This window comes from Schistocerca gregaria, chromosome 11, assembly GCF_023897955.1.
Source record: "Schistocerca gregaria isolate iqSchGreg1 chromosome 11, iqSchGreg1.2, whole genome shotgun sequence".
NCBI lineage: Eukaryota > Metazoa > Arthropoda > Insecta > Orthoptera > Acrididae > Schistocerca > Schistocerca gregaria.
Window position 1 is genome coordinate 19,626,619 of NC_064930.1, and position 27,840 is coordinate 19,654,458.

The window sequence follows — 27,840 nt, forward strand, 5'->3', positions numbered from 1 at the left end:
TTTTTCCTCGAATTCACTGTACCCATATAACTGCGCTTCCTAGTATGTGTTTTGTAGTTTTCATCATGTAGATGAGTACCAGGGTAAAGACCGTTCGACTTGCTGATTAATAGTCCCTGTAATCGACATTTGAATTCGTTACTCTTTGTGGCTTTGCGCAAGTTCAGACGGTAATAGACTGCGTACTATATGTCGAATAGGTGTGCAAGTTCGATGAATCGAAAGACAATGCAGTGACGTTTGGCATGATGTGTAAAAAGTGGGGTTTTTGGAAACAAAGCTTTTTCTCATATATGGAAAAATCGCAAAGCTCTGGGTGTATACACATTTTTTCCTCGAATTCACTCTACCCATATAATTGCACTTCCTAGGAGGTGTTTTGTAGTTTTCATCATGTAGATAAGTACCAGGGTAAAGACCGTTCGATTTGCTGATGAATAGTCCCTGTAATCGACAATTGAATTCGTTACTCTTTGCAGCTTTGCGCAAGTTCAGACGGTAATAGACTGCGTACTATATGTCGAAAAGGTGTGGTAGTTCGATGAATCGAAAGACAATGCTGTGACGTTTGGCATGATGTGTAAGAATTGGGTTTTTGGATACAAAGCTTTTTCTCATATATGGAAAAATCGCAAAGCCCCGTGTGTATACATATTTTTTCCTCGAATTCACTGTACTCATAAAACTGCACTTCCTAGGATGTGTTTTGTAGTTTTCATCATGTAGATGAGTACCAGGGTAAAGACCGTTCGACTTGCTGATTAATAGTCCCTGTAATCGACATTTGAATTCGTTACTCTTTGTAGCTTTGCGCAAGTTCAGACGGTAATAGACTGCGTACTATATGTCGAATAGGTGTGCAAGTTCGATGAATCGAAAGACAATGCAGTGACGTTTGGCATGATGTGTAAAATGTGGGGTTTTTGGAAACAAAGCTTTTTCTTATGTATGGAAAAATCGCAGAGCCCCGGGTGTATACACATTTTTTCCTCGAATTCACTGTACTCATAAAACTGCGCTTCCTAAGATGTGTTTTGTAGTTTTCATCATGTAGATATGAACCAGGGTAAAGGACGTTCGATTTGCAGAATAATGGGGCCTGTAATCGATATTTGAATTCGTTACTCTTTGTAGCTTTGCGCAAGTTCAGACAGTAATAGACTGCGCACTATATGTCAATAAGGTGTGCTAGTTCGATGAATCGAAAGACAATGCAGTGTCGTTTGGCATGATGTGTAAAAAGTGTGTTTTTGGAAACAAAGCTTTTTCTCATATATAGAAAAATCGCAAAGCCCCGGGTATATACACATTTTTTCCTCGAATTCACTGTACTCATAAAACTGCGCTTCCTAGGATGTGTTTTGTAGTTTTCATCATGTAGATAAGTACCAGGGTAAACACCGTTCGATTTGCTGATTAATAGTCATTGTAATCGACATTTGAATTCGTTACTCTTTGTATCTTTGCGCAAGTTCAGACGGTAATAGACTGCGTTCTATATGTCGAAAAGTGTGCTAGTTCGATGAATCGAAAGACAATGCTGTGACGTTTGGCATGATGTGTAAGAAGTGGGTTTTTGGATACAAAGCTTTTTCTCATATATGGAAAAATCGCAAAGCCCCGTGTGTATACATATTTTTTCCTCGAATTCACTGTACTCATAAAACTGCGCTTCCTAGGATGTTTTTTGTAGTTTTCATCATGTAGATATGTACCAGTTTAAAGAACGTTCGATTTGCAGAATAATGGTGCCTGTAATCGATATTTGAATTTGTCACTCTTTGTAGCTTTGCGCAAGTTCAGACGGTAATAGACTGCGCACTATATGTCGAAAAGGTGTGCTAGTTCGATGAATCGAGAGACAATGCAGTGACGTTTGGCATGATGTGTAAAAAGTGGGGTTTTTGGAAACGAAGCTTTTTCTCAAATATGGTAAATTCGCAAAGCTCCGGGTGTATACACATTTTTTCCTCGAATTCACTGTACTCATAAAACTGCGCTTCCTAGGATTTGTTTGGTAGTTTTCATCATGTAGATAAGTACCAGGGTAAAGACCGTTCTAATTGCTGATTAATAGTCATTGTAATCGACATTTGAATTCTTTACTCTTTGTAGCTTTGTGCAAGTTCAGACGGTAATAGACTGCGTACTATATGTCGAATAGGTGTGCTAGTTCGATGAATCGAAAGACAATGCAGTGACGTTTGGCATGATGGGTAAACAGTGGGTTTTTGGAAACAAAGCTTTTTCTCATATATGGAAAAATCGCGAAGCCCCAGGTGTATACACATTTTTTCCTCGAATTCACTGTACTCATAAAACTGCGCTTCCTAGGATGTGTTTTGTAGTTTTCATCAAGTAGATAAGTACCAGGGTAAAGACCGTTCGATTTGCTGATTAATCGTCATTGTAATCGACATTCGAATTCGTTACTCTTTGTAGCTTTGCGCAAGTTCAGACGGTAATAGACTGCGTACTATATGTCGAATAGGTGTGCTAGTTCGATGAATCGAAAGACAATGCAGTGACGTTTGGCATGATGTGTAAAAAGTGGGGTTTTTGGAAACAAAGTTTTTTCTCATATATGGAAAAATCGCAAAGCCCCGGATGTATACAGATTTTTTCCTCGAATTCACTGTACCCATATAACTGCGCTTCCTAGGATGGGTTTTGTAGTTTTCATCATGTAGATAAGTACCATTGTAAAGACCGTTCGATTTGCTGATTAATAGTCCCTGTAATCGACATTTGAATTCGTTACTCTTTGTAGCTTTGCGCAAGTTCAGACGGTACTAGACTGCGTACTATATGTCGAATAGGTGTGCAAGTTCGATGAATCGAAAGACAATGCAATGACGTTTGGCATGATGTGTAAAAAGTGGGGTTTTTAGAAACAAAGCTTTTTCTCATATATGGAAAAATCGCAAAGCCCCGGGTGTATACACATTTTTTCCTCGAATACACTGTACTCATAAAACTGCGCTTCCTAGGATGTGTTTTGTAGTTTTCATCATGTAGATATGAACCAGGGTAAAGAACGTACGATTTGCAGAATAATGGTGCCTGTAATCGATATTTGAATTCGTTACTCTTTGTTGCTTTGCGCAAGTTCAGACGGTAGTAGACCGAGCACTATATGTCGAAAAGGAGTGCTAGTTCGATGAATCGAAAGACAATGCAGTGACGTTTGGCATGATATGTGAAAAGTGGGGTTTTTGGAAACAAAGCTTTTTCTCATATATGGAAAAATTGCAAAGCCCCGGGTGTATACACATTTTTTCCTCGAATTCACTGTACCCTTATAACTGCGCTTTCTAGGATGTGTTTTGTAGTTTTCATCTTGTAGGTAAGTACCAGGGTAAAGACCGTTCGATTTGCTGATTAATAGTCCCTGTAATCGACATTTGAATTCGTTAATCTTTGTAGCTTTGCGCAAGTTCAGACGGTAATAGACGGCGTACTATGTGTCGAATAGGTGTGCTAGTTCGATGAATCGAAAGACAATGCATTGACCTTTGGCATGATGTGTAAAAAGTGGGGTTTTTGGAAACAAAGCTTTTTCTCAAATATGGAAAAATGACAAAGCCCCGGGTGCATACACATTTTTTCTTCGAATTCACTGTACTCATAAAACTGCGCTTCCTATAATGTGTTTCGTAGTTTTCATCATGTAGATTTGTACCAGGGTAAAGAACGTTCGATTTGCATAATAATGGTGCCTGTAATTGGTATTTGAATTCGCTACTCTTTGTAGCTTTGCGCAAGTTCAGACGGTAATAGACTGCGTACTATATGTCGAATAGGTGTGCTAGTTCGATGAATCGAAAGACAATGCAGTGACGTTTTGCATGATGTGTAAAAAGTGGCGTTTTAGAAACAAAGCTTTTTCTCATATATGGAAAAATCGCAAAGCCCCGGGTGTATACACATTTTTTCCTCGAATACACTGTACTCATAAAACTGCGCTTCCTAGGATGTGTTTTGTAGTTTACATCATGTAGATATGAACCAGGGTAAAGAACGTTCGATTTGCTGAATAATGGTGCCTGTAATCTATATTTGAATTCGTTACTCTTTGTTGCTTTGTGCAAGTTCAGACGATAATAGACTGCGCACATATGTCGTTAAGGTGTTCTAGATCGATGAATCGAAAGACAATGCAGTGTCGTTTGGCATGATGTGTAAAAAGTGGGTTTTTGGAAACAAAGCTTTTTCTCATATATGGAAAAATCGCAAAGTACACATTTTTTCCACGAATTCACTGTACTCATAAAACTGCGCTTCCTAGGATGCGTTTTGTAGTTTTCATCATGTAGATATGCACCAGGGTAAAGACCGTTCGATTTGCGCTTAATAGTCCCTGCAATCAACATTAGAATTCGTTACTCTTTGTAGCGTTGCGCAAGTTCATACGGTAATAGACTGTGTACTATATGTCGAATAGGTGTGCTAGTTCGATGAATCGGCAGACAATGCAGTGACGTTTGGCATGATGTGTCAAAAGTGGGGTTTTTGGGAAAAAAGCTTTTTCTCAAATATGGAAAAATCGCAAAGCCCCTGGTGTATATACATTTTTTCCTCGAATTCACTGTACTCATAAAACTGCGCATCCTAGGATGTGTTTTGTAGTTTTCATCATGTAGATATGCACCAGGGTAAAGACCGTTCGATTTGCGCTTAATAGTCCCTGCAATCGACATTTGAATTCGTTACTCTTTGTAGCGTTGCGCAAGTTCATACGGTAATAGACTGCATACTATATGTCGAATAGGTGTGCTAGTTCGATGAATCGAAAGACATTGCAGTGACGTTTGGCATGATGGGTAAACAGTGGGTTTTTGGAAACAAAGCGTTTTCTCAAATATGGAAAAATCAAACGCCCGTGTGTATACACATTTTTTCCTCGATTTCACTGTACTCATATAACTGCGCTTCCTAGGATGTGTTTTGTAGTTTTCATCATGTAGATAAGTACCAGGGTAAAGACTGTTCGATTTGCTGATTAATAGTCCCTGTAATCGACATTTGAATTTGTTACTCATTGTAGCTTTGCGCAAGTTCAGACGGTAATAGACTGCGTACTATATGTCGAATAGGTGTGCTAGTTCGATGAATCGAAAGACAATGCAGTGACGTTTGGCATGATCTGCAAAAAGTGGGGTTTTTGGAAACAAAGCTTTTTCTCATATATGGAAAAATCGCAAAGCCCCGGGTGTATCCACATTTTTTCCTCTAATTCACTGTACTCATAAAACTTCGTTTAATAGGATGCGTTTTGTAGTTTTCATCATGTAGATATGTACCGGGGGTAAAGACCGTTCGATTTGCCGATTAATAGTCCCTGTATCAGACATTTGAATTCGTTACTCTTTGTAGCGCTGCGCAAGTTCATACAGTAATAGACTGCGTACCATATGTCGAATAGGTGTGCTTGTTCGGTGAATCGAAAGACAATGCAGTGACGTTTGGCATGATGTGTAAAAAGTGGGGTTTTTGGAAAAAAAGCTTTTTCTCATATATGGAAAAATCGCAAAGCCCCGGATGTATACACATTTTTTCCTCGAATTCACTGTACCCATATAACTGCGCTTCCTAGGATGTGTTTTGTAGTTTTCATCATGTAGATAAGTACCAGGGTAAAGAATGTTCGATTTGCTGATTAATAGTCCCTGTAATCGACATTTGATTTAGTTACTCTTTGTAGCTTTGCGGAAGTTCAGACGGTAATAGAGTGCGTACTATATGTCGAATAGGTGTGCTAGTTCGATGAATCGAAAGACAATGCAGTGACGTTTGACATGATGTGTAAAAAGTGGGGTTTTTGGAAACAAAGCTTTTTCTCATATATGGAAAAATCGCAAAACCCCGGGTGTATACACATTTTTCCTCGAATTCACTGTACTCATATAACTGCGCTTCCTAGGATGTGTTTTGTAGTTTTCACCATGTAGATAAGTACCAGGGTAAAGACCGTTCGATTTGCTGATTAATAGTCCCTGTAATCGACATTTGAATTCGTTACTCTTTGTAGCTTTTGCGCAAGTTCAGACGGTAATAGACTGCGTACTATATGTCGAATAGGTGTGCTAGTTCGATGAATCGAAAGACAATGCAGTTACGTTTGGCATGATGTGTAAAAAGTGGGGTTTTTGGAAACAAAGCTTTTTCTCATGTATGGAAAAATCGCGAAGCCCCGGGTGTATACACATTTTTTCCTCGAATTCACTGTACTCATAAAACTGCGCTTCCGAGGATGTGTTTTGTAGTTTTCATCATATAGATATGAACCAGGGTAAAGAACGTTCGATTTGCAGAATTATGGTGCCTGTAATCGATAATTGAATTCGTTACTCTTTGTAGCTTTGCGCAAGTTCAGATGGGAATAGACTGCGTACTATATGTCGAATAGGTGTGCTAGTTCTATGAATCGAAAGACAATGCAGTGACGTTTGGCATGATGTGTAAAAAGTGGGGTTTTTGGAAACAAAGTTTTTTCTCATATATGAAAAAATCGCAAAGCCCCGGGTGTATACACATTTTTTCCTAGAATTCACTGTACTCATAAAACTGCGCTTCCTAGGATGTGTTTTGTAGTTTTCATCATATAGATATGAACCAGGGTAAAGAAAGTTCGATTTGCCGTATAATGGTGCCTGTAATCGATATTTGAATTCGTTACTCTATGTAGCTTTGCGCAAGTTTAGACGGTAATAGACTGCGTACTATGTGTCGAATAGGTGTGCTAGTTCGATGAATCGAAAGATAATGCAGTGACGTTTGGCATGATGTGTAAAATGTGGGGTTTTTGGAAACAAAGCTTTTTCTCATATATGGAAAAATCGCAGAGCCCCGGGTGTATACATATTTTTTCCTTCAATTCACTGTACTCATAAAATTGCGTTTAATAGGATGTGTTTTGTAGTTTTCATCATGTAGATATGTACCAGGGTAAAGACCGTTCGATTTGCCGATTAATAGTCCCTGTAATCGACATTTGTATTCATTACTCTATGTAGCATTGCGCAAGTTCATACGGTAATAGACTGCGTATTATATGTCGAATAGGTGTGATAGTTCGATGAATCGAAAGACAATGCAGTGACGTTAGGCATGATATGTAAAAAGTGGGTTTTTGGAAACAAAACCTATTCTCAAATATGGAAAAATCGCAAAGCCCCGGGTGTATACACATTTTTTCCTCGAATTGACTGTACTCATAAAACTGCGCTTCCTAGGATACGTTTTGTAGTTTTCATCATGTAGATTTGTACCAGGGTAAAGAACGTTCGATTTGCAAAATAATGGTGCCTGTAATCGATTTTTGAATTCGTTAGTCTTTGTAGCTTTTCGCAAGTTCAGACGGTAATAGACCGAGCACTATATGTCGAAAAGGAGTGCTAGTTCGATGAATCGAAAGACAATGCAGTGACGTTTAGCATGATGTGTGAAAAGTGGGGTTTTTGGAAACAAAGCGTTTTCTCAAATATGGAAAAATCAAACGCCCGGGTGTATACACATTTTTTCCTCGAATTCACTGTACTCATATAACTGCGCTTCCTAGGATGTGTTTTGTAGTTTTCATCATGTAGATAAGTACCAGGGTAAAGAACGTTCGATTTGCTGATTAATAGTCCCAGTAATCGACATTTGAATTCGTTACTCATTGTAGCTTTGCGCAAGTTCAGACGGTAATAGACTGCGTACTATATGTCGAATAGGTGGGCTAGTACGATGAATCGAAAGACAATGCAGTGACGTTTGGCATGATGTGCAAAAAGTGGGGTTTTTGGAAACAAAGCTTTTTGTCATTTATGGAAAAATCGCAAAGCCCCGGGTGTATCCACATTTTTTCCTCTAATTCACTGTACTCATAAAACTTCGTTTAATAGGATGAGTTTTGTAGTTTTCATCATGTAGATATGTACCGGGGGTAAAGACCGTTCGATTTGCCGATTAATAGTCCCTGTATCCGACATTTGAATTCGTTACTCTTTGTAGCGTTGCGCAAGTTCAGACGGTAATAGACTGCGTACTATATGTCGAATAGGTGTGCTAGTTCGATGAATCGAAAGACAATGCAGTGACGTTTGGCATGATGTGTAAAAAGTGGGGTTTTTGGAAACAAAGTTTTTTCTCATATATGGAAAACTCGCAAAGCCCCCGGGTGTATACACATTTTATCCTCGAATTCACTGTACTCATAAAACTGCGCTTCCTAGGATGTGTTTTGTAGTTTTCATCATGTAGATAAGTACCAGGGTAAAGAATGTTCGATTTGCTGATTAATAGTCCCTGTAATCGACATTTGAATTAGTTACTCTTTGTAGCTTTGCGCAAGTTCAAACGGTAATAGACTGCGTACTATATGTCGAATAGGTGTGCTAGTTCGATGAATCGAAAGACAATGCAGTGACGTTTGACATGATGTGTAAAAAGTGGGGTTTTTTGAAACAAAGCTTTTTCTCATATATGGAAAAATCGCAAAACCCCGGGTGTATATACATTTTTTCCTCGAATTCACTGTACTCATAAAACTGCGCTTCCTAGGATGTGTTTTGTAGTTTTCATCATGTAGATATGAACCAGGGTAAAGAACGTTCGATTTGCAGAATAATGGTGCCTGTAATCGATATTTGAATTCGTTACTCTTTGTAGCTTTGCGCAAGTTCAGATGGTAATAGACTGCATACTATATGTCGAATAGTTGTGCTAGTTCGGTGAATCGAAAGACAATGCAGTGACGTTTGGCATGATGTGTAAAAATTGGGGTTTTTGGAAACAAAGCTTTTTCTCATATATGGAAAAATTGCAAAGCCCCGGGTGTATACAGATTTTTTCCTCGAATTCACTTTACTCATATAACTGCGCTTCCTAGGATGTGTTTTGTAGTTTTCACCATGTAGATAAGTACCAGGGTAAAGACCGTTCGATTTGCTGATTAATAGTCCCTGTAATCGACAATTGAATTCGTTACTCTTTGTAGCTTTTGCGCAAGTTCAGACGGTAACAGACTGCGTACTATATGTCGAATAGGTGTGCTAGTTCGATGAATCGAAAGACAATGCAGTTACGTTTGGCATGATGTGTAAAAAGTGGGGTTTTTGGAAACAAAGCTTTTTCTCATGTATGGAAAAATTGCGAAGCCCCGGGTGTATACACATTTTTTCCTCGAATTCACTGTACTCATAAAACTGCGCTTCCGAGGATGTGTTTTGTAGTTCTCATCATATAGATATGAACCAGGGTAAAGAACGTTCGATTTGCAGAATAATGGTGCCTGTAATCGATATTTGAATTCGTTACTCTTTGTAGCTTTGCGCAAGTTTAGACGGTAATAGACTGCGTACTATATGTCGAATAGGTGTGCTAGTTCGATGAATCGAAAGACAATGCAGTGACGTTTGGCATGATGTGTAAAATGTGGGGTTTTTGGAAACAAAGCTTTTTCTCATATATGGAAAAATCGCAAAGCCCCGGGTGTATACATCTTTTTTCCTCGAATTCACTGTACTCATAAAATTGCGTTTAATAGGATGTGTTTTGTAGTTTTCATCATGTAGATATGTACCAGGGTAAAGACCGTTCGATTTGCCGATTAATAGTCCCTGTAATCGACATTTGTATTCATTACTCTATGTAGCATTGCGCAAGTTCATACGGTAATAGACTGCGTATTATATGTCGAATAGGTGTGATAGTTCGATGAATCGAAAGACAATGCAGTGACGTTAGGCATGATATGAAAAAGTGGGTTTTTGGAAACAAAACCTATTCTCAAATATGGAAAAATCGCAAAGCCCCGGGTGTATACACATTTTTTCCTCGAATTGACTGTACTCATAAAACTGCGCTTCCTAGGATACGTTTTGTAGTTTTCATCATGTAGATATGTACCAGGGTAAAGAACGTTCGATTTGCAAAATAATGGTGCCTGTAATCGATTTTTGAATTTGTTAGTCTTTGTAGCTTTTCGCAAGTTCAGACGGTAATAGACCGAGCACTATATGTCGAAAAGGAGTGCTAGTTCGATGAATCGAAAGACAATGCAGTGACGTTTAGCATGATGTGTGAAAAGTGGGGTTTTAGGAAACAAAGCTTTTTCTCATATATGGAAAAATCGCAAAGCCCCGGGTGTATCCACATTTTTTCCTCTAATTCACTGTACTCATAAAACTTCGTTTAATAGGATGCGTTTTGTAGTTTTCATCATGTAGATATGTACCGGGGGTAAAGACCGTTCGATTTGCCGATTAATAGTCCCTGTATCCGACATTTGAATTCGTTACTCTTTGTAGCTTTGCGCAAGTTCAGACGGTAATAGACTGCGTACTATATGTCGAATAGTTGTGCTAGTTCGATGAATCGAAAAACAATGCAGTGACGTTTGGCATGATGTGTAAAAATTGGGGTTTTTGGAAACAAAGCTTTTTCTCATATATGGAAAAATTGCAAAGCCCCGGGTGTATACACATTTTTTTCTCGAATTCACTGTACTCATATAACTGCGCTTCCTAGGATGTGTTTTGTAGTTTTCATCAAGTAGATTAGTACCAGGGTAAAGACCGTTCGATTTGCTGATTAATAGTCCCTGTAATCGACATTTGAATTCGTTACTCTTTGTAGCTTTTGCGCAAGTTCAGACGGTAATAGACTGCGTACTATATGTCGAATAGGTGTGCTAGTTCGATGAATCGAAAGACAATGCAGTGACGTTTGGCATGATGTGTAAAAAGTGGGGTTTTTGGAAACAAAGTTTTTTCTCATATATGGAAAACTCGCAAAGCCCCCGGGTGTATACACATTTTATCCTCGAATTCACTGTACTCATAAAACTGCGCTTCCTAGGATGTGTTTTGTAGTTTTCATCATATTGATATGAACCAGGGTAAAGAAAGTTCGATTTGCCGAATAATGGTGCCTGTAATCGATTTTTGAATTCGTAGCTTTTTGCAAGTTCAGACGGTAATAGACCGAGCACTATATGTCGAAAAGGAGTGCTAGTTCGATGAATCGAAAGACAATGCAGTGACGTTTGGCATGATGTGTGAAAAGTGGGGTTTTTGGAAACAAAGCTTTTTCTCATATATGGAAAAATCGCAAATCCCCGGGTGTATACATATTTTTTTCTCGAATTCACTGTACTCATAAAACTGCGCTTCCTATAGTGTGTTTTGTAGTTTTCATCATGTAGATATGTACCAGGGTAAAGACCGTTCGATTTGCCCTGTAATCGACATTTGAATTCGTTACACTATGTAGCATTGCGCAAGTTCATACGATAATAGACTGCGTACAATATGTCGAATAGGTGTGCTAGTTCGATGAATCGAAAAACAATGCAGTGACGTTTGGCATGGTGTGTAAAATTTGGGGTTTTTTGGAAGCAAAGCATTTTCTCATATATGGAAAAATCGCAAAGCCCCGGGTGTACACACATTTTTTTTTCGAATTCACTGTACTCATAATACTGCGCTTCCTAGGGTGGGCTTTGTAGTTTTCATCATGTAGATATGTACCAGGGTAAAGACCGTTTGATATGCCGATTAATAGTCCCTGTAATCGACATTTAAATTCGTTACTCTTTGTAGCGTTGCGCTAGTTCATACGGTAATAGACTGCGTACTACATGTCGAATAGGTGTGCTAGTTCCATGAATAGAAAGACAATGCAGTGACGTTTGGCATGATGTGTAAAAAGTGGGGTTTTTGGAAACAAAGCTTTTTCTCATATATGGAATAATCGAAAAGCCCCGGGTGTATACACATCTTTCCTCGAATTCACTGTACTCATAAAACTGCGCTTCCTAGGATGTGTTTTGTAGTTTTCAACATGTAGATATGTACCAGGGTAAAGAACGTTCGATTTGCAGAATATTGGTGCCTGTAATCGATATTTGAATTCGTTACTCTTGGTAGCTTTGTGCAAGTTCAGACGGTAATAGACTGCGTACTATATGTCGAATAGGTGTGCTAGTTCGATGAATCGAGAGACAATGCAGTGACGTTTGGCGTGATGTGTAAGAAATTGGTTTTTTATAAACAAAGCCTATTCTCAAATATGGAAAAATCGCAAAGCCCCGGGCGTATACACATTTTTTCCTCGAATTCACTGTACTCATAAAACTGCGCTTCCTAGGATGTGTTTTGTAGTTTTCATCATGTAGATATGTACCAGGGTAATGAGCGTTCGATTTGCGGAATAATGGTGATTGTAATCGATATTTGAATTCGTTACTCTTTGTAGCTTTGCGCAAGTTCATACGGTAATAGACTGCGCACTATATGTATAAAAGGTTTGCTAGTTCGATGAATCGAAAGCCAATGCAGTGACGTTTGGCATGATGTGTAAAAAGTGGGGTTTTTGGAAACAAAGCTTTTTCTCATAATTGGAAAAATCGCAAAGCCCCGGGTGTATACACATTTTTCCTCGAATTCACTGTACTCATAAACCTGCGCTTCCTAGGATGTGTTTTGTAGTTTTCATCATGTACATATGTACCAGGGTAAAGACCGTACGATTTGCTGATTAATAGTCATTGTATTCGACATTTGAATTCGTTACTCTTTTCAGCTTTGCGCAAGTTCAGACGGTAATAGACTGCGTACTATATGTCGAATAGGAGTGCTACTTCGATGAATCGAAAGACAATGCAGTGACGTTTGGCATGATGTGTAAAAAGTGGGATTTTTGGAAACATAGCTTTTTCTCATATATGGAAAAATCGCAAAGCCCCGGATGTATACACATTTTTTCCTCGAATACACTGTACCCATATAACTGCGCTTCCTATTATGTGTTTTGTAGTTTTCATCATGTAGATAAGTACCAGGGTAAAGACCTTTCGATTTGCTGATTAATAGTCCCTGTAATCGACATTTGAATTCGTTACTCTTTGTAGCTTTGTGCAAGTTCAGATGGTAATATACTGCGTACTATATGTCGAATAGGTGTGCTAGTTCGATGAATCGAAAGACAATGCAGTGACGTTTGGCATGATGTGTAAAAAGTGTGGTTTTTGGAAACAAAAATTTTTCTCATATGTGGAAAATCGCAAAGCCCCGGGTGTATACACATTTTTTCCTCGAATTCACTGTACTCATAAAACTGCGCTTCCTAGGATGTGTTTTGTAGTTTTCATCATGTAGATATGAACCAGGGTAAAGAACGTTCGATTTGCAGAATAATGGTGCCTGTAATCGATATTAGAAATCGTTACTCTTTGTAGCTTTGCGCAAGTTCAGACGGTAATAGACTGCGTACTATATGTCGAATAGGTGTGCTAGTTTGATGAATCGAAAGACAATGCAGTGACGTTTGGCATGATGTGTAAAAAGTGGGGTTTTTGGAAACAAAGCTTTTTCTCATAATTGGAAAAATCGCAAAGCCCCGGGTGTATACACATTTTTCCTCGAATTCACTGTACTCATAAACCTGCGCTACCTAGGATGTGTTTTGTAGTTTTCATCATGTACATATGTACCAGGGAAAAGAACGTTCGATTTGAAGAATAATGGTGCCTGTAATCGATATTTGAACTCGTTACTCTTTGTGGTTTTTCGCAAGTTCAGACGGTTATAGACTGCGCACTATATGTCGATAAGGTGTGCTAGTTCGATGAATCGAAAGACAATGCAGTGACGTTTGGCATGATGTGTAAAAAGTGGGTTTTTGGAAACAAAGCTTTATCTCAAATATGAAAAATCGCAAAGCCATGGGTGTATACACATTTTTTTTTCGAATTCACTGTACTCATAATACTGCGCTTCCTAGGGTGTGCTTTGTAGTTTTCATCATGTAGATATGTACCAGGGTAAAGACCGTTCGATATGCCGATTAATAGTCCCTGTAATCGACATTTAAATTCGTTACTCTTTGTAGCGTTGCGCAAGTTCATACGGTAATAGACTGCGTACTACATGTCGAATAGGTGTGCTAGTTCCATGAATAGAAAGACAATGCAGTGACGTTTGGCATGATGTGTAAAAAGTGGGGTTTTTGGAATCAAAGCTTTTTCTCGTATATGGAATAATCGCAAAGCCCCGGGTGTATACACATCTTTTCTCGAATTCACTTTACTCATATAACTGCGCTTCCTAGGAATTGTTTTGTAGTTTTCATCATGTAGATAAGTACCAGGGTAAAGACCGTTCGATTTGCTGATTAATAGTCCCTGTAATCGACATTTGAATTCGTTACTCTTTGTAGCTTTGCGCTAGTTCAGACGGTAATAGACTGCGTACAAAATGTCGAATAGGTGTGTTAGTTCGATGAATCGAAAGACAATGCAGTGACGTTTGGCATGATGTGTAAAAAGTGGGGTTTTTGGAAACAAAGCTTTCTCTCATATATGGAAAAATCGCAAAGCCCCGGGTGTATACACATTTTTTCCTCGAATTCACTGTACTCATAAAACTGCGCTTCCTAGGATGTGTTTTGTAGTTTTCATCATGTAGATATGTACCAGGGTAAAGAACGGTCGATTTGCAGAATAATGGTGCCTGTAATCGATATTTGAATTCGTTACTCTTTGTAGCTTTGTGCAAGTTAGACGGTAATAGACTGCGTACTATTTGTCGAATAGGTGTGCTAGTTCGATGAATCGAGGGACAATGCAGTGACGTTTGGCATGATGTGTAAGAAGCGGGTTTTTTGGAAACAAAGCCTTTTCTCAAATATGGAAAAACCGCAAAGCCCCGGGTGTATACACATTTTTTCCTCTAACTCACTTTACTCATAAAACTGCGCTTCCTAGGATGTGTTTTGTAGTTTTCATCACGTAGATATGTACCAGGGTAATGAACGTTCGATTTTCGGAATAATGGTGCCTGTAATCGATATTTGAATTCGTTACTCTTTGTAGCTTTGCGCAAGTTCAGACAGTAATAGACTGCGTACCATATATCGAATAAGTCTGCTAGTTCGATGAATCGAAAGACAATGCAGTGACGTTTGGCATGATGTGTAAAAAGTGGGGTTTTTGGAAACAAAGCTTTTTCACATATATGGAAAAATCGCAAAGGCCCGTGTGTATACACATTTTTTCCTCGAATTAACTGTACTCATAAAACTGAGCTTCCTAGGATGTGTTCTGTAGTCTTCATCATGTAGATATGTACCAGGGTAAAGAACGTTCGATTTTCACAATAATGGTGCCTGTAATCGATATTTGAATTCGTTACTCTTTGTAGCTTTGCGCAAGTTCAGACGGTAATAGAATGCGTACTATATGTCGAATAGGTGTGCTAGTTCGATGAATCGAAAGACAATGCAGTGACGTTTGGCATGATGTGGGGTTTTTGGAGACAAGGCTTTTTCTCAAATATGGAAAAATCGCAAACCCCCGGGTGTATACACATTTTTTCCTCGAATTCACTGTACTCATAAAACTGCGCTTCCTAGGATGTGTTTTGTAAATTTCATCATGTAGATATGTACCAGGGTAAAGAAGGTTCGATTTGCAAAATAATGGTGCCTGTAATCGATATTTGAATTCGTTACTCTTTGTAGCTTTGCGCAAGTTCAGACGGTAATAGACTGCGTACTATATGTCGAATAGGTGTGCTAGTTCGATGAATCGAAAGACAATGCAGTGACGTTTGGCATGATGTGTAAGAAGTAGGGTTTTTGGAAAGGTAGCTTTTTCTCAAATATGGAGAAATAGCAAAGCCCCGGGTGCATTCACATTTTTTCTTCGAATTCTCTGTACTCATAAAACTGCGTTTCCTAGGATGTGTTTTGTAGTTTTCATCATGTAGATTTGTACCAGGGTAAAGAACGTTCGATTTGCAGAATAATGGTGCTTGTAATCGGTAATTGAATTCGTTACTCTTTGTAGCTTTGCGCAAGTTCAGACGGTAATAGACTGCGTACTATATGTCGAATAGGTGTGCTAGTTCGATGAATCGAAAGACAATGCAGTGACGTTTGGCATGATATGTAAAATGTGGGGTTTTTGGAATCAAAGCTTTTTCACATATATGGAAAAATCGCAAAGCCCCGGGTGTATACTCATTTTTTCCTCGAATTCACTGTACTCATAGAACTGCGCTTCCTAGGATGTGTTAGTAGTTTTCATCATGTAGATATGTACCAGGGTAAAGAACGTCCGATTTGCGGAGTAATGGTGCCTGTAATCGATATTTGAATTCGTTACTGTTTGTAGCTTTGCGCAGATTCAGACGGTAATAGACTGCGCACTATATGTATAAAAGGTTTGCTAGTTCGATGAATCGAAAGACAATGCAATGACGTTTGGCATGATGTGTAAAAAGTGTGGTTTTTGGAAACAAAGCTTTTTCTCAAATATGGAAAAATCGCAAAGCCCCAGGTGTATACACATTTTTTCCTCGAATTCACTGTACTCATAAAACTGCGCTTCCTAAGATGTGTTTTGTTGTTTTCATCATGTAGATATGTACCGTTCGATTTGCTGTTTAGTAGTCCCTGTAATCGACATTGGATGTCGTTACTCTTTGTAGCTTTGCGCATGTTCAGACTGTAATTACTGCGTACTATATGTCGAAAAGGTGTGCTAGTTCGATGAATCGAAAGACAATGCAGTGACATTCGGCATGATGTGTAAAAAGGGGGTTTTTGGAAACAAAGCTTTTTCTCAAATATGGAAAAATCGCAAAGCCCCGGGTGTATACACTTTTTTTCCTCGAATTCACTGTACTCATAAAACTGCGCTTCCTAGGATGTGTTTTGTAGTTTTCATCATGTAGATATGTACCAGGGTAAAGAAAGTCCGATTTGCAGAATAATGGTGCCTGTAATCGATATTTGAATTCGTTACTCTTTGTAGCTTTGTGCAAGTTCAAATGGTAATAGACTGCGTACTATATGTCGAATAGGTGTGCTAGTTCGATGAATCGAAAGACAATGCAGTGACATTTGGCATGATGTGAAAAATGTGGGGTTTTTGGAATCAAAGCTTTTTCACATATATGGAAAAATCGCAAAGCCCCGGGTGTATACTCATTTTTTTCCCGAATTCACTGTACTAATAAAACTGCGCTTCCTAGGATGTGTTTTGTAGTTTACATCATGTAGATATGTACCAGGGTAAAGAACGTTCGATTTGCTGATTAGTAGTCCCTGTAATCGACATTGGAAGTCGTTACTCTTTGTAGCATTGCGCATGTTCAGATGGTAATAGACAGCGTACTATATGTCGAATAGGTGTGCTAGTTCGATGAATCGAAAGACAATGCAGTGACGTTCAGCATGATGTGTAAAAATTGGGTTTTTGGAAACAAAGCTTTTTGGCAAATATGGAAAAATCGCAAAGCCCCGGGTTTATACACATTTTTTCCTCGAAGACACTGTACTCATAAAACTGCGCTTCGTAGGATGTGTATTGTAGCTTTCATCATGTAGATGTGTACCATGGTAAAGAACGTTCGATTTGCAGAATAATGGTGCCTGTAATCGATATTTGAATTTGTTACTCTTTGTAGATTTGCGCAAGTTCAGACGGTAATAGACTGCGTACTATATGTCGAATAGGTGTGCTAGTTCGATGAATCGAAAGACAATGCAGTGACGTTTGGCATGATGTGTAAAAAGTGGGGTTTTTGGAGACAAAGCTTTTTCTCAAATATGGAAAAATCGCAAAGCCCCGGGTGTATACACATTTTTTCATCGAATTCACTGTACTCATAAAACTGCGCTTCCTAGGATGTGTTTTGTAGTTTTCATCATGTAGATATGTACCAGAATAAAGAAGGTTCGATTTGCACAATAACGGAGCCTGTAATTGATATTTGAATTCGTTACTCTTTGTAGCTTTGCGCAAGTTCAGACGGTAATAGACTGCGTACTATATGTCGAAAAGGTGTGCTAGTTCGATGAATCGAAAGACAATGCAGTGACGTTTGGCCTGATGTGTAAAAAGTGGGTTTTTGGAAACAACGCTCTTTCACATATATGGAAAAATCGCAAAGCCAAGGGTGTATACACATTTTTTCCTCAAATTCACTGTACTCATAAAACTGCGCTTCCTAGGATGTGTTTTGTAGTTTTCATCATGTAGATATGTACAAGGGTAAAGAACGTTCGATTTGCAGAACAATAGTGCCTGTAATCGATATTTGAATTTGTTACTCTTTGTAGATTTGCGCAAGTTCAGACGGTAATAGACTGCGTACTATATGTCGAATAGGTGTGCTAGTTCGATGAATCGAAAGACAATGCAGTGACGTTTGGCATGATGTGTAAAAAATGGGGTTTTTGGAGACAAAGCTTTTTCTCAAATATGGAAAAATCGCAAAGCCCCGGGTGTATACACATGTTTTCCTCGAATTCACTGTACTCATAAAACTGCGCTTCCTAGGATGTGTTTTGTAGTTTTCATCATGTAGATATGTACTAGGGTAAAGAACGTCCGATTTGCACAATAATGGTGCCTGTAATCGATATTTGAATTCGTTACTCTTTGTAGCGTTGCGCAAGTTCAGACGGTAATAGACTGCGTACTATATGTCGAATAGGTGTGCTAGTTCGATGAATCGAAAGACAATGCAGTGACGTTCGGCATGATGTGTAAAAAGTGGGGTTTTTGGAAACAAAGCTTTTTCTCAAATATGGAAAAATCGCAAAGCCCCGGGTGTATACACATTTTTTCCGCGAATTCACTGTACTCATAAGACTGCGCTTCCTAGAATGTGTTTTGTAGTTTTCATCATGTACATATGTACCAGGGTAAAGACCGTTCGATTTGCTCATTAATAGTCCCTGTAATCGACATTTGAATTCGTTACCCTTTGTAGCTTTGCACAAGTACAGACGGTAATAGACTGCATACTATGTGTCGAATGGGTGTGCTACTTCGATGAATCGAAAGACAATGCAGTGACGTTTGGCATGATGTGTAAAAAGTGGGGTTTTTGGAAACAAAGCTTTTTCTCATATATGGAAAAATCGCAAAGCCCCGGGTGTATACACATTTTTTCCTCGAATTCACTGTACTCAACAAACTGCTCTTCCTAGGATGTGTTTTGTAGTTTTCATCATGTAGATATGTACCAGGGAAAAGAACGTTTGATTTGCAGAATAATGGTGCCTGTAATCGATATTTGAACTCGTTACTCTCTGTAGCTTTGCGCAAGTTCAGACTGTAATAGACTGCGTACTATATGTCGAAAAGGTGTGCAGGTTCGATGAATCGAAAGACAATGCAGTGACGTTTGGCATGATGAGTGAAAAGTGGGGTTTTTGGAAACAAAGCTTTTTCTCAAATATGGAAAAATCGCAAAGCCCCGGGTCAATACACATGTTTTCCTCGAATTAACTGTACTCATAAAACTGCGCATCCTTGGATGTGTTTTGTAGTCTTCATCATGTAGATATGTACCAGGGTAAAGAACGTTCGATTTGCAGAATAATGGTGCCTGTAATCGATATTTGCATTCGTTACTCTTTGTAGCTTTGAGCAAGTTCTGACGGTAATAGACTCCGTACTATACGTCGAAAAGGTGTGCTAGTTCGATGAATCGAAAGACAATGCAGCGACGTTTGGCATGATGTGTAAAATGTGGGGTTTTTGGAATCAAAGCTTTTCCACATATATGGAAAAATCGGAAAGCCAAGGGTGTATACTCATTTTTTCCTCGAATTCACTGAACTCATAAAACTGCACTTCCTAGGATGTGTTTTGTAGTTTTCATCATGTAGATATGTACCAGGGTAAAGAACGTTCGATTTGCTGATTAGTAGTCCCTGTAATCGACATTGGAAGTCGTTACTCTTTGTAGCTTTGCGCAAGTTCAGACGTAATAGACTGCGTACTATATGTCGAAAAGGTGTGCTAGTTCGAAGAATCGAAAGACAATGCAGTGACGTTTGGCCTGATGTGTAAAAAGTGGGTTTTTGGAAACAACGCTCTTTCACATATATGGAAAAATCGTAAGCCCCGGGTGTATACACATTTTTTCCTCAAATTCACTGTACTCATAAAACTGCGCTTCCTAGGATGTGTTTTGTAGTTTTCATCATGTAGATATGTACAAGGGTAAAGAACGTTCGATTTGCAGAACAATAGTGCCTATAATCGATATTTGAATTTGTTACTCTTTGTAGATTTGCGCAAGTTCAGACGGTAAGAGACTGCGTACTATATGTCGAATAGGTGTGCTAGTTCGATGAATCGAAAGACAATGCAGTGACGTTTGGCATGATGTGTAAAAAATGGGGTTTTTGGAGACAAAGCTTTTTCTCAAATATGGAAAAATCGCAAAGCCCCGGGTGTATACACATTTTTTCCTCGAATTCACTGTACTCATAAAACTGCGCTTCCTAGGATGTGTTTTGTAGTTTTCATCATGTAGATATGTACTAGGGTAAAGAACGTCCGATTTGCACAATAATGGTGCCTGTAATCGATATTTGAATTCGTTACTCTTTGTAGCGTTGCGCAAGTTCAGACGGTAATAGACTGCGTACTATATGTCGAATAGGTGTGCTAGTTCGATGAATCGAAAGACAATGCAGTGACGTTTGCCATGATGTGTAAGAAGTGTTGTTTTTGGAAACATAGCCTTTTCTCAAATATGGAAAATCGCAAAGCCCCGGGTGCATACACATTTTTTCCTCGAATTCACTGTACTCATAAAACTGCGCTTCCTAGGATGTAGATTTGTACCAGGGTAAAGAACGTTCGATTTGCAGAATAATGGTGCCTGTAATCGGTATTTGAATTCGTTACTGTTTGTAGCTTTGCGCAAGTTCAGACGGTAATAGACTGCATACTATATGTCGAACAGGTGTGCTAGTTCGATGTATCGAAAGACAATGCAGTGACGTTTGGCATGATGTGTAAAAAATGGGGTTTTTGGAGACAAAGCTTTTTCTCAAATATGGAAAAATCGCAAAGCCCCGGGTGTATACATATTTTTTCCTCGAATTCACTGTACTCATAAAACTGCGCTTCCTAGGATGTGTTTTGTAGTTTTCATCATGTAGATATGTACTAGGGTAAAGAACGTCCGATTTGCACAATAATGGTGCCTGTAATCGATATTTGAATTCGTTACTCTTTGTAGCGTTGCGCAAGTTCAGACGGTAATAGACTGCATACTATATGTCGAAGAGGTGTGCTAGTTCGATGAATCGAAAGACAATGCAGTGACGTTCGGCATGATGTGTAAAAAGTGGGGTTTTTGGAAACAAAGCTTTTTCTCAAATATGGAAAAATCGCAAAGCCCCGGGTGTATACACATTTTTTCCGCGAATTCACTGTACTCATAAGACTGCGCTTCCTATAATGTGTTTTGTAGTTTTCATCATGTACATATGTACCAGGGTAAAGACCGTTCGATTTGCTCATTAATAGTCCCTGTAATCGACATTTGAATTCGTTACCCTTTGTAGCTTTGCACAAGTACAGACGGTAATAGACTGCATACTATGTGTCGAATGGGTGTGCTACTTCGATGAATCGAAAGACAATGCAGTGACGTTTGGCATGATGAGTGAAAAGTGGGGTTTTTGGAAACAAAGCTTTTTCTCAAATTTGGAAAAATCGCAAAGCCCCGGGTCAATACACATGTTTTCCTCGAATTAACTGTACTCATAAAACTGCGCTTCCTTGGATGTGTTTTGTAGTCTTCATCATGTAGATATGTACCAGGGTAAAGAACGTTCGATTTGCAGAATAATGGTGCCTGTAATCGATATTTGCATTCGTTACTCTTTGTAGCTTTGCGCAAGTTCAGACGGTAATAGACTCCGTACTATACGTCGAAAAGGTGTGCTAGTTCGATGAATCGAAAGACAATGCAGTGACGTTGGGCCTGATGTGTAAAAAGTGGGTTTTTATAAACAAAGCTTTTTCTCATATATGGAAAAATCGCAAAGCCCCGGGTGCATACACATTTTTTCCTCGAATTCACTGTACTCATAAAACTGCGCTTCCTAGGATGTGTTTTGTAGTTTTCATCATGTAGATTTGTACCAGGGTAAAGAGAGTTCGATTTGCAGAATAATGGTGCCTGTAATCGGTATTTGAATTCGTTACTCTTTGTAGCTTTTCGCAAGGTCAGGCGGTAATATACTGCGTACTATATGTCGAATAGGTGTGCTAGTTCGATGAATCGAAAGACAATGCAGTGACGTTTGGCATGATGTGTAAAAAGTGGGGTTTTTGGAAACAAATCTTTTTCTCAAATATGGAAAAATCGCAAAGCCCCGGGTGTATACACATTTTTTCCTCGAATTCACTGTACTCATAAAACTGCGCTTCCTAGGATGTGTTTTGTAGTTTTCATCATGTAGATATGTACCAGGGTAAAGAACGTTCGATTTGCGGAATAATGGTGCTTGTAATCGATATTTGAATTCGTTTCTGTTTGTAGCTTTGCGCAAATTCAGACGGTAATAGACTGCGCACTATATGTATGAAAGGTTTGCTAGTTCGATGAATCGAAAGACAATGCAATGACGTTTGGCATGATGTGTAAAAAGTGGGGTTTTTGGAAACAAAGCTTTTTCTCAAACATGGAAAAATCGCAAAGCCCGGGTGTATACACATTTATTCCTCGAATTCACTGTACTCATAAACCTGCGCTTCCTATTATGTGTTTTGTTGTTTTCATCATGTAGATATGTACCAAGGTAAAGACCGTTCGATTTGCTGATTAGTAGTCCCTGTAATCGACATTGGATGTCGTTACTCTTTTTAGCTTTGCGCAAGTTCAGACGGTAATAGACTGCGTACTATATGTCGAAAAGGTGTGCTACTTCGACGAATCGAAAGACAACGCAGTGACGTTCGGCATGATGTGTAAAGAGGGGTTTTTTCAAACAAAGCTTTTTCTCAAATATGGAAAAATCGCAAAGCCCCAAGTGTATACACTTTTTTTCCTCGAATTCACTGTACTCATAAAACTGCGCTTCCTAGGATGTGTTTTGTAGTTTTCATCATGTAGATATGTACCAGGGTAAAGAACGTCCGATTTGCAGAGTAATGGTGCCTGTAATCGATATTTGAATTCGTTACTCTTTGTAGCTTTGCGCAAGTTCAGACGGTAATAGACTGCGTACTATATGTCGAATAGGTGTGCTAGTTCGATGAATCGAAAGACAATGCAGCGACGTTTGGCATGATGTGTAAAATGTGGGGTTTTTGGAATCAAAGCTTTTCCACACGTATGGAAAAATCGGAAAGCCAAGGGTGTATACTGATTTTTTCCTCGAATTCACTGAACTCATAAAACTGCACTTCCTAGGATGTGTTTTGTAGTTTTCATCATGTAGATTAGTAACAGGGTAAAGACCGTACGATTTGCTGATTAATAGTCATTGTATTCGACATTTGAATTCGTTACTCTTTGCAGCTTTGCGCAAGTTCAGACGGTAATAGACTGCGTACTATATGTCGAATAGGTGTGCTAGTTCGATGAATCGAAAGACAATGCAGCGACGTTTGGCATGATGTGTAAAATGTGGGGTTTTTGGAATCAAAGCTTTTCCACATATATTGAAAAATCGGAAAGCCTAGGGTGTATACTGATTTTTTCCTCGAATTCACTGTACTCATAAAACTGCGCTTCCTAGGATGTGTTTTGTAGTTTTCATCATGTAGATATGTACCAGGATAAAGAACGTTCGATTTGCGGAATAATGGTGCCTGTAATCGATATTTGAATTCGTTTCTGTTTGTAGCTTTGCGCAAATTCAGACGGTAATAGACTGCGCACTATATGTATGAAAGGTTTGCTAGTTCGATGAATCGAAAGACAATGCAATGACGTTTGGCATGATGTGTAAAAAGTGGGGTTTTTGGAAACAAAGCTTTTTCTCAAATATGGAAAAATCGCAAAGCCCCGAGTGTATACACATTTTTTCCTCGAATTCACTGTACTCATAAAACTGCGCTTCCTAGGATGTGTTTTGTTGTTTTCATCATGTAGATATGTACCAAGGTAAAGACCGTTCTATTTGCTGCAATCGACATTGGATGTCGTTACTCTTTGTAGCTTTGCGCATGTTCAGACGGTAATAGACTGCGTACTATATGTCGAAAAGGTGTGCTAGTTCGATGAATCGAAAGACAATGCAGTGATTTTCGGCATGATGTGTGAAAAGTGGGTTTTTGGAAACAAAGCTTTTTCTCAAATATGGAAAAATCGCAAAGCCCCGGGTGTATACACTTTTTTTCCCCGAATTCACTGTACTCATAAAACTGCGCTTCCTAGGATGTGTTTTGTAGTTTTCATCATGTAGATATGTACCAGGGTAAAGAACGTCCGATTTGCAGAATAATGGTGCCTGTAATCGATATTTGCATTCGTTACTCTTTGTAGCTTTGAGCAAGTTCTGACGGTAATAGACTCCGTACTATACGTCGAAAAGGTGTGCTAGTTCGAAGAATCGAAAGACAATGCAGTGACGTTTGGCCTGATGTGTAAAAAGTGGGTTTTTGGAAACAACGCTCTTTCACATATATGGAAAAATCGTAAGCCCCGGGTGTATACACATTTTTTCCTCAAATTCACTGTACTCATAAAACTGCGCTTCCTAGGATGTGTTTTGTAGTTTTCATCATGTAGATATGTACAAGGGTAAAGAACGTTCGATTTGCGGAATAATGGTGCCTGTAATCGATATTTGAATTTGTTACTCTTTGTAGATTTGCGCAAGTTCAGACGGTAAGAGACTGCGTACTATATGTCGAATAGGTGTGCTAGTTCGATGAATCGAAAGACAATGCAGTGACGTTTGGCATGATGTGTAAAAAATGGGGTTTTTGGAGACAAAGCTTTTTCTCAAATATGGAAAAATCGCAAAGCCCCGGGTGTATACACATTTTTTCCTCGAATTCACTGTACTCATAAAACTGCGCTTCCTAGGATGTGTTTTGTAGTTTTCATCATGTAGATATGTACTAGGGTAAAGAACGTCCGATTTGCACAATAATGGTGCCTGTAATCGATATTTGAATTCGTTACTCTTTGTAGCGTTGCGCAAGTTCAGACGGTAATAGACTGCGTACTATATGTCGAATAGGTGTGCTAGTTCGATGAATCGAAAGACAATGCAGTGACGTTTGCCATGATGTGTAAGAAGTGTTGTTTTTGGAAACATAGCCTTTTCTCAAATATGGAAAATCGCAAAGCCCCGGGTGCATACACATTTTTTCCTCGAATTCACTGTACTCATAAAACTGCGCTTCCTAGGATGTAGATTTGTACCAGGGTAAAGAACGTTCGATTTGCAGAATAATGGAGCCTGTAATCGGTATTTGAATTCGTTACTGTTTGTAGCTTTGCGCAAGTTCAGACGGTAATAGACTGCATACTATATGTCGAATAGGTGTGCTAGTTCGATGTATCGAAAGACAATGCAGTGACGTTTGGCATGATGTGTAAAAAATGGGGTTTTTGGAGACAAAGCTTTTTCTCAAATATGGAAAAATCGCAAAGCCCCGGGTGTATACACATTTTTTCCTCGAATTCACTGTACTCATAAAACTGCGCTTCCTAGGATGTGTTTTGTAGTTTTCATCATGTAGATATGTACTAGGGTAAAGAACGTCCGATTTGCACAATAATGGTGCCTGTAATCGATATTTGAATTCGTTACTCTTTGTAGCGTTGCGCAAGTTCAGACGGTAATAGACTGCATACTATATGTCGAAGAGGTGTGCTAGTTCGATGAATCGAAAGACAATGCAGTGACGTTCGGCATGATGTGTAAAAAGTGGGGTTTTTGGAAACAAAGCTTTTTCTCAAATATGGAAAAATCGCAAAGCCCTGGGTGTATACACATTTTTTCCGCGAATTCACTGTACTCATAAGACTGCGCTTCCTATAATGTGTTTTGTAGATTTCATCATGTACATATGTACCAGGGTAAAGACCGTTCGATTTGCTCATTAATAGTCCCTGTAATCGACATTTGAATTCGTTACCCTTTGTAGCTTTGCACAAGTACAGACGGTAATAGACTGCATACTATGTGTCGAATGGGTGTGCTACTTCGATGAATCGAAAGACAATGCAGTGACGTTTGGCATGATGAGTGAAAAGTGGGGTTTTTGGAAACAAAGCTTTTTCTCAAATTTGGAAAAATCGCAAAGCCCCGGGTCAATACACATGTTTTCCTCGAATTAACTGTACTCATAAAACTGCGCTTCCTTGGATGTGTTTTGTAGTCTTCATCATGTAGATATGTACCAGGGTAAAGAACGTTCGATTTGCGGAATAATGGTGCTTGTAATCGATATTTGAATTCGTTTCTGTTTGTAGCTTTGCGCAAATTCAGACGGTAATAGACTGCGCACTATATGTATGAAAGGTTTGCTAGTTCGATGAATCGAAAGACAATGCAATGACGTTTGGCATGATGTGTAAAAAGTGGGGTTTTTGGAAACAAAGCTTTTTCTCAAACATGGAAAAATCGCAAAGCCCGGGTGTATACACATTTATTCCTCGAATTCACTGTACTCATAAACCTGCGCTTCCTATAATGTGTTTTGTTGTTTTCATCATGTAGATATGTACCAAGGTAAAGACCGTTCGATTTGCTGATTAGTAGTCCCTGTAATCGACATTGGATGTCGTTACTCTTTTTAGCTTTGCGCAAGTTCAGACGGTAATAGACTGCGTACTATATGTCGAAAAGGTGTGCTACTTCGACGAATCGAAAGACAACGCAGTGACGTTCGGCATGATGTGTAAAGAGGGGTTTTTTCAAACAAAGCTTTTTCTCAAATATGGAAAAATCGCAAAGCCCCAAGTGTATACACTTTTTTTCCTCTAATTCACTGTACTCATAAAACTGCGCTTCCTAGGATGTGTTTTGTAGTTTTCATCATGTAGATATGTACCAGGGTAAAGAACGTCCGATTTGCAGAGTAATGGTGCCTGTAATCGATATTTGAATTCGTTACTCTTTGTAGCTTTGCGCAAGTTCAGACGGTAATAGACTGCGTACTATATGTCGAATAGGTGTGCTAGTTCGATGAATCGAAAGACAATGCAGCGACGTTTGGCATGATGTGTAAAATGTGGGGTTTTTGGAATCAAAGCTTTTCCACACGTATGGAAAAATCGGAAAGCCAAGGGTGTATACTGATTTTTTCCTCCAATTCACTGAACTCATAAAACTGCACTTCCTAGGATGTGTTTTGTAGTTTTCATCATGTAGATTAGTAACAGGGTAAAGACCGTACGATTTGCTGATTAATAGTCATTGTATTCGACATTTGAATTCGTTACTCTTTGCAGCTTTGCGCAAGTTCAGACGGTAATAGACTGCGTACTATATGTCGAATAGGTGTGCTAGTTCGATGAATCGAAAGACAATGCAGCGACGTTTGGCATGATGTGTAAAATGTGGGGTTTTTGGAATCAAAGCTTTTCCACATATATGGAAAAATCGGAAAGCCTAGGGTGTATACTGATTTTTTCCTCGAATTCACTGTACTCATAAAACTGCGCTTCCTAGGATGTGTTTTGTAGTTTTCATCATGTAGATATGTACCAGGATAAAGAACGTTCGATTTGCGGAATAATGGTGCCTGTAATCGATATTTGAATTCGTTTCTGTTTGTAGCTTTGCGCAAATTCAGACGGTAATAGACTGCGCACTATATGTATGAAAGGTGTGCTAGTTCGATGAATCGAAAGACAATGCAATGACGTTTGGCATGATGTGTAAAAAGTGGGGTTTTTGGAAACAAAGCTTTTTCTCAAATATGGAAAAATCGCAAAGCCCCGAGTGTATACACATTTTTTCCTCGAATTCACTGTACTCATAAAACTGCGCATCCTAGGATGTGTTTTGTTGTTTTCATCATGTAGATATGTACCAAGGTAAAGACCGTTCTATTTGCTGCAA